Consider the following 7,789-nt stretch of genomic DNA (forward strand, 5'->3'; position numbering starts at 1 on the left):
TTGGTGTGTACCCAGCATAGGAAAAGTTAATGCCAGACAGACAGTTAAAGGATAACTTACCACAGAGGACGCAATGATCTGGCAACCAAAGATGCAGCCAAAGGGAGAAAAAGAAGAGATCACTTATATGATTCAGTAATATGCGAATCTATTACATAGATTTGAGTGTACTGACATGTATTAAAATAACTTATTAAACAAATTGTTGATCTGGATACATAGATAAATTATTGATTTACCACAAAGTTACAAAACAGCAACAAATTAAGGCAAATGCAATCAAACACATCACAATCTATGTCCATGTTCTTCGTCTCTGTAAATCATTCTGTTGTTATAATATTTGAAACTATGTGAAGGTAGGTTTTTGCAGTGATAATTAAATGCAAATATGGAGAATCTGTTAGGCTGTCAATCAAATACTTACACAGCAGGAGCAACAGCTTCTTTGCACAAAAGGAAAAGAAAGAAATAGGTCAAATACAGGTGCAGATGGACATGAGCATGAGTTGTGTAAGTGGCATTAAGTTTGTCTTGTAAGTAGCTTTAGTTGCTATTGCAGTAAAAACTTGAGCATTAACACATGATCATTTCTTATATTCATACTATCCATTAGCATTGCATTAGAAATATACATCATTCTTATGGAAATACCTGAGATTAATTGAAGAACACAGACAAACCATTGTTGTCAACGGCTGTTTATTGTTTCCATAGTTCATAAGTCAATATCTCTATTTTACCGCGATATGAGAGATTCATGACATCCGTATGAGGCGGTCACTGGACGTGTCTTTAGAGATCTACACATTATTTTCTATTAGTCTACCCACACCGGCGGCTGCCAGCTACGTCATGTTTTACTTGTTGTAGGCATATGGTTGTTTGAGTTCTAGATTCGGCGCGAATATTCCCAACTTCACCTGTGGACTTGCTGCGCGAGGGCGCCCTCCGGCGTCGAGTATGAATGAAACAGACATTGATCATGTTTAGCGCTTCAAAATGCTCACATCACCTTGCTTTTTGGTAAACATAATACCACTCTCAAAATAAATGTGAAGTAAACATATAACAATCCATCAATGCTTGTCCAATTAAGCCCACTTTTGAAGTCGAGGGACGTTGTTTAGTCACGACCGTACGGGAGGAAACTTATTTTTTCCCTAAGTGTAACGTTAACTGTTACCTTGAGTTATACATCTGGGGCTCATTTCAAAACGTTTAGTACAAATACATAAAGCTAACCACTTCAAATTCATTGACCCACACCTATTTTGATAATCTTTAAATGAAATATTACCTCAGAAATATTTCAGTACTCACCTGAAGGAAGGACCACTGGACCGGATGAATCCAGAATGATTGACAGCTCATTAGTTATGCAGTTCCAGTGTCTCATTGGCCAGCTGGCTGCTATATTCGTTTTCCATTTAAATACTAAACCCTGATACACTTATAATCAAGTTTAATTAGTCAAAATACATTTAAAAGTCATTAAAAGTAAAAAATACAATAAATAAAAATAAGTAAAAAATGTAATCAAAACGCGCCCGCGCACACACGCGCAGGAGATGCGCGCACCCAGTCAGTTAATAAAAAACGGAAATGTTTCATTAATACATTAGGCATCAACTAGACAAGATAGAAATCAGCAAAAAAGGGGGGAAATATGAAATAGGGTAATTTATTGTTAATTTAATAACATTTGCAGGCAAAACAGATTTAATAGGGATTTATTTTAAATTAATTACAAGTTAAAAATATTCATCAAAGCGAGCTCACACACAAAGAGCAGGAGATCCGCCAGAGTCTGTTAAAAACTGTGCAAAGCCTTTTTAATTTGAAATAAAATTAAAGTTTAAAATATGAAGTACAATACATACAATTAATTCAAAGTTAAAATATTTATTACAATAAATAAAAATAATTACAAGTAAAAAATATTTATCAAAACGCGCACACACAGACAACGCAGGAGTTGCTTATAATATCATAAAATCACAAAGAATATAATAACAAATAATATAAATAAAATTCCTTATCATTTAAAGAAATTAACACGAACACGCGCGCGCACCCGGAGACACACACAAAGGGTGCGAGCAGCAGGATTCCCGCTTAAAAGACGTGCACAGCCAGTCTTCTTCAGTCCGCAGCAGTTCTCCACCGCTTACCAGAGAAGGCGCTATTGTTCCCCTGCTGAATTATAAGGTGAGACAGAAGATATAACATGTATTTTAAACACTGTGTATTTAGAAATGTTATTTTACAAATAAATGAATAAATACAAATAATAAAAAAGTCAGAAAAAAAGCTCTTTCCATTATCTGACAGGAAATTTCATTTTCTGAGGAAAAATTTTACTTCATTAGAAATTTTATCAATGACTTTCAATATATAAATCAACTAAATGAATAAATAAATAGATTCCTGTAAAATATTAAGTTAAAAAAGAGAGAAGTCCTGTCAGAGTATGAAGTTTAAAAAATAAATCCTGTCAGAGGCTGCTCGTTTTCCCCTTCCTGGCAGGAAATGTAATTCTCTGAGGTAAATTTTTATTTCACAAGCAATGTATTTGCGTGATTAGCTTATTAAATGGAAGTTGATTAACATTTCTTGCGATGTAAATATTTATATAAAAAAAAAAAAATGTTAGGTATTGAAAAAGGGGCCGTCTATAGGGTTATGGCTAAGGTTGAGTTCATTTTCTGAGGTAAAACTTTACTTCATTAGAAATTTTACTTCATTAGATTGTATTTTTGAAATACATTCCTGTGAAATATGAAGTAAAAAAAAAAGATAATTTCACAAATTAATGAAACACTATAAAGAAAACGAAAAAAAAAGATATTATGCAATAAAGTACAGTAATAGAAATATGGAAAGAAAAATATATAAATAGTAAATTAGTAATAACATGTTATAAGTAGGCTATATATACAGGTCATGAATTATATTTTCATGTTTTATAAAGTCAATAGAAACATTGTGAAAGTTATAACCATACCTTTTTTGTATTATTCTTAGGATGGCAACCCCCTACAGTCAGCAAGCACCGCTGAAAGTGAAGTGTGTGGGTAGCCGCAGGAGCCAAAAGGCTTTAAATTTTGTCACAAAAGACAATATAATTGATGTTGGCGCATACAAGGTGACCACACTGTCAGCCCTCACTGATGGACAAACATGGTACACCTCAATAAAAAATGGAAGTGACCCAGAGTTTGAAGAGGGTGGGTCATATATCATAAAAAATTATACCCTCTCAAAACAATATGGCCGGCAGTGTATTTTTTTAAACCGGACCAGCAGGAAATTTAAAACCTCTCCATTGGCCATAACCGAGGATGCAGAGAGAGCTGCTAAAGAGGTCCTCTATCCTCCTTCCCCATTTGTAACCGGGGAAGAACAGGAGATCTTCACAAGACCTGGGTACCTGAGTCTGCGGGGCAATATTGAGAAAGTTAGTGAATTTAAAAGCACATTTGAATATCTAGTACATTATCCTGGTTTACTTAACCTAGGCAAATGTAAGCTATTATAATTGTGTTTCTCAATTACAGTTCTAGAGTACCCTAACACTCTTATTTGAGATACACATTTAGATGAATTAACCTTGATTGGGAATAAATAGAAAATATTCAGTGTTGGGGATACCTGAACCAGGGCTGAGATACACTCATCTGTGACACTGGGCTGTTGTTTTCCAGTTGCAAGTGGCCAGGATGACTCGGGCCCAGTATCCCCTCCTGGACCTTTCTTTGAGGTCTGGAACAAAACTCCTGGAGGTAACTTTGTGGAGAGAAGAGGCGTTGATGGACCTGTACGTCGGGGATAAGGTGGAGATCAGCCACCTAAGGGCAAAAATTCAGCCCAATGGAGGAGGCAAATTTGACTCCTCAAACTATACGACTGTCAAGGTAAACAAATATAAATTTCAAAGGTTATCAAAGACAAGTAAACAGTCATTAATAAAAAATAAGAACAAATAATACAACTGCAAGCATTGAAATCTTGTGAAACATAATCAATGCATTTTTACTGTTTATAAAAAATCTAACTGTAACACTAACCTTAACCCTAAGTGTGGATGTTTTTTTTTTTCTTTTCTTTTTTTCACCAGATCGTTGAGCGCCAGATCCTCGAAGCGGTGCTGACAATTATCGGAGTGTCTGAGGATGATAACAATATGCTCATCCTGTTGGACAGTAAACTTGAAGACTATGCTGTACCAAGCCATTTTTACCATGGCAGTATAAATGACTTGGTACAGCAGCTGCCAATTACACTGAAAGTCCAGCACATTCACAATCGTGTGCTGAAACTTGAGGCCGTGGATACAACTGAGGCCGCAGAATCCCTGGAAACAACTGAGGCCGCAGAATCCCTGGAAACAGCTGAGGATGCAGAATCCCTGGAACTTATCGAGGCCGCAGAATCCCTAGAAGTCGAAAACACTGAGGCTTAAAATCAGTTTTTGTCATGATCATCAACTTTTATTTTTGTTTTTAACTTTTGGTTTTGTTTTCGTTCTGATTGTTTTCTATTTCTAAATGTTCTCAGTATTTTACATATTATTAAAGACTGTTTGTTTGAATATCATGTTGTATGCTTCTTTGCATTCACCCTATTACATTACAGTTTGTTTGTTTTTATGGGGTATTAGAATGTTTTTTTTTTTTTTTTTTTTTCAATTTGATTTCATTTTACAAAGAAACGTAAAATGCATGATCTGTTCTCTGATTGTTTCAGGAAAAGATTCGAAGCATCAGGAATGTTGCAAACAGTGCCATCTTGTGGCAGGTCAAACCCCCAGATGTTTACAGCTCTGTTGTTTTATCAACTAAGCACAAAAAAAACAGTAATAATAATAATAATAATAATAATAATAATAATAATAATAATAATAATAGTGTTTAAATAAATTAATGAATAAAATCTTTCTGGATAGTGTTTCTGTCAATGTGTAAACAGGCGTAAACAGGCCTACGACCGATCTAAATTATCCAAATTTGATGCCCATTTATTAGCAACATTGCTCAAAAAGTTGCCCCGTGTATTTACTTTCATAGTGTACGCTTTCACTACTTGATTTGGTCGAGAATGAAAGCCCCTAGAATTCAACATTAGAGGCAAAAATGCCTCTATAAAAATATTTATATAATTTAACAGATGAATTTATCTATTATCATCTCAAAGAGTAGCGATTTTATACAACAGTTCTATAAATGATGTTTTATTAGTAATTACTTACATTTTAGACACATGGTTATCCGTTTTTGCTTATATTTCGTAAACAAAAATAATTCCAAACAAGTGACAGCATGGTTTAACTTGGACTCCACGTGGTGTCTTATTGGATGAATCATTCAGACTTTTAGACGAATCGGTTGACGAATGAATCAATGACTCGACTCGCTGCTTCGTTCATGAATAAATAAGCTGTTTGAATGAATCTGTTTAATCTCAGTGACTCGCTTAATAAAAATGAATTGCTGACACCTAGTGGCAGTTTTAATTTCACATTTAACGCACAGTTTTAATGATTTATATTTATAGTTTTAACGTTATGTTTAAAAACAAAGCATTGTTAATTAATTCTTAATAGATAGGCTAATAAATTATTATTAACTCCAAGTGAGTATTGGAAATGACTGATTCATTTGGAAGAATTTGACACAAAAGATGTTGCATGTATTTAACACAGCATTCCCAGAAAGGTTGAAGCGCTTATGATAGCAATTTATTTGACTAATAACTGAAAAAAACATCATTTCTGCCGATTATTGCTCTTCATATTGTTATAATGAATATCGTCAATTAAAAGAATATTAAACATTTTTTTATGTGAGAGGGAAAATGTAATACCTGTATTACAAGAACCACTTAGGAATCAGTTAACTGCTTTTTATGCATTAGAAAAACAAGACATTGCATAAAAAAAACAAAAGGATTATAAATTATTATCTTACTTACATCGTATCTATACTTTTCCTCGAGCGAATTGGCAGAATCCAGTCAGAGGTCATGACTGACTGACTGAGGTGAATAGCACATGTGAACGCAGCAAAAATAACCCGTAGTTCGTTTCTTCATCGGTAATCTGATTGGTTATTGCATTATGAGCTCAACAAAGACTTGTGTGATTGGTGCTCGACGCTTTTCTGGTACATTACAACTGTCAGATTTATCAGAAATGCATTTTGTCATTAAAAACAAAGTTGATTTAATAGGGGGATTTTTAAAAACATTTTTAAAGTTTAAGATGCAGGGAAATTTAGCAATTTATTTCCCTCATTTCCTTCACCTGGTTACTGTGACAACGCACGTTGATCATCACATTAGCTGTTATAAATATAATTAAATATAATTTTCTTGTTGCTATAAAAGTTATGAAGATTTTAAAATATGCTCCATCTATCTATCCATCCATCAAACTTTAAACTTCTAACTAATTTAAACTTTAAACTATTGTAAACTTCTTTTAAAAATCATAAACACATAGATGTTGTGGTGGAAAAATTCATTAACATTGCTTCTGTATGCCCATATATGCATGTTTTCTTAGAATTGCTGTGTAGACACCGTCTCTTATGCTGATGAGAGTTGATTTCATTTTGCCCCAACAACATATAAACTCATGAACTCATTATAAACTCTTAAACCAATAAATTAATCAACTCTGAACTCTTAGACTTATTTAAACTTATAAAATCTAAATATACTAGAATTCTATACAATTTCTAACCCATAGTTACTCATCTATCTATCTATCTATCTATCTATCTATCTATCTATCTATCTATCTATCTATCTATCTATCTATCTATCTATCTATCTTCAAACTTTATCTATCTATCTGTCTATATTCAAACTCTATCTATCTATCTATCTATCTATCTTCAAACTCTATCTATCTATCTCAGACTGAAAACCGTCAAACTTAAAACTTTTTAAACGTCTCAAACTTCTTAAACTTTTCAAACTTTTTCAGACTTTCTGGTCAGGCTTTCTCAAGCCAACTTAAAGTTTGTCTTGACGAACTTTTTTATCTAGTTTATACTACCACACTACTTACCAAGCATGACTAAATGGTTTCAATTCTGCATGCATCCAGACATAACCCACAGAGACCATACAGTCCAGTGGCAATAATTCTGAATGAACTAATTAACATGGATTACCATTCTAACAGCTGTTACTAAATTGTATCTGGAAAAAATCTAAAAGCCTATACATATCAATGTGTGTAGCTGTGGACTAATGCTAAGCCTTTATTTGGCTGAAAACTGGCTTTAGGAGTGTTGAAGTCTTGTTGTGTGAGCTTATGTGTGGCATGCCACTCAGAACTTCCTCTTGAGCGCCACTTCTTTCTCAGCTCTTAAATGGATTTCACATCATTACACTCATGCCCAGAGAACCTAGGGCCAAATCAACCAAAAGGAGTTCGGCCATTAAAACACGACATTTCCACAGCTCTTAAAGCCCTCTTCCCTCATCATTAAAAAGGCTGTGACTCACACGGCACTGACTGATGGATGGGCGCATCCCTTAGGTCACTGTCTTTTCCACACACACACATACACACACACCCTCACACATAGAAAACCCTCCATCCAGGTACCTGGCTTTAGATAAAAACAACCCCTCCCCCCCAAAAAATAAAATAAAAACAAAAACAAAACAATAATAATAATAATACTGTGAATCCCTTTGAGGAACCACTGACCTTAAAACTGACCAGCACTCTTTGGAAAAATGAAGACCCCTCAGGTCACATTATTAATACAGT

At 34.2% G+C, this 7,789-nt stretch overlaps 1 long non-coding RNA gene across 5 annotated transcripts; it reads right to left on the minus strand.

The window, feature by feature from the left end:
* Positions 1–1,506: 1,506 nt before the first annotated feature.
* Positions 1,507–6,554, minus strand: LOC128027038 (uncharacterized). Of its 5 annotated transcripts, none has more exons than XR_008186604.1 (5): positions 5,974–6,554; positions 4,071–4,438; positions 3,655–3,909; positions 3,008–3,439; positions 1,507–2,196 (listed from the first exon to the last, which is right to left on the minus strand). It is a non-coding gene; the product is annotated as an uncharacterized LOC128027038 (long non-coding RNA). The 5 variants fall into 5 exon arrangements; XR_008186602.1 differs by having other exon boundaries at positions 1,507–2,199; XR_008186605.1 differs by having other exon boundaries at positions 1,507–2,199; positions 3,655–3,851; positions 5,974–6,553.
* Between the last annotated feature and the right edge of the window lie 1,235 nt (positions 6,555–7,789).

The sequence above is a fragment of the Carassius gibelio genome, chromosome A14 (assembly GCF_023724105.1).
Source record: "Carassius gibelio isolate Cgi1373 ecotype wild population from Czech Republic chromosome A14, carGib1.2-hapl.c, whole genome shotgun sequence".
In the NCBI taxonomy this organism is placed as follows: domain Eukaryota; kingdom Metazoa; phylum Chordata; class Actinopteri; order Cypriniformes; family Cyprinidae; genus Carassius; species Carassius gibelio.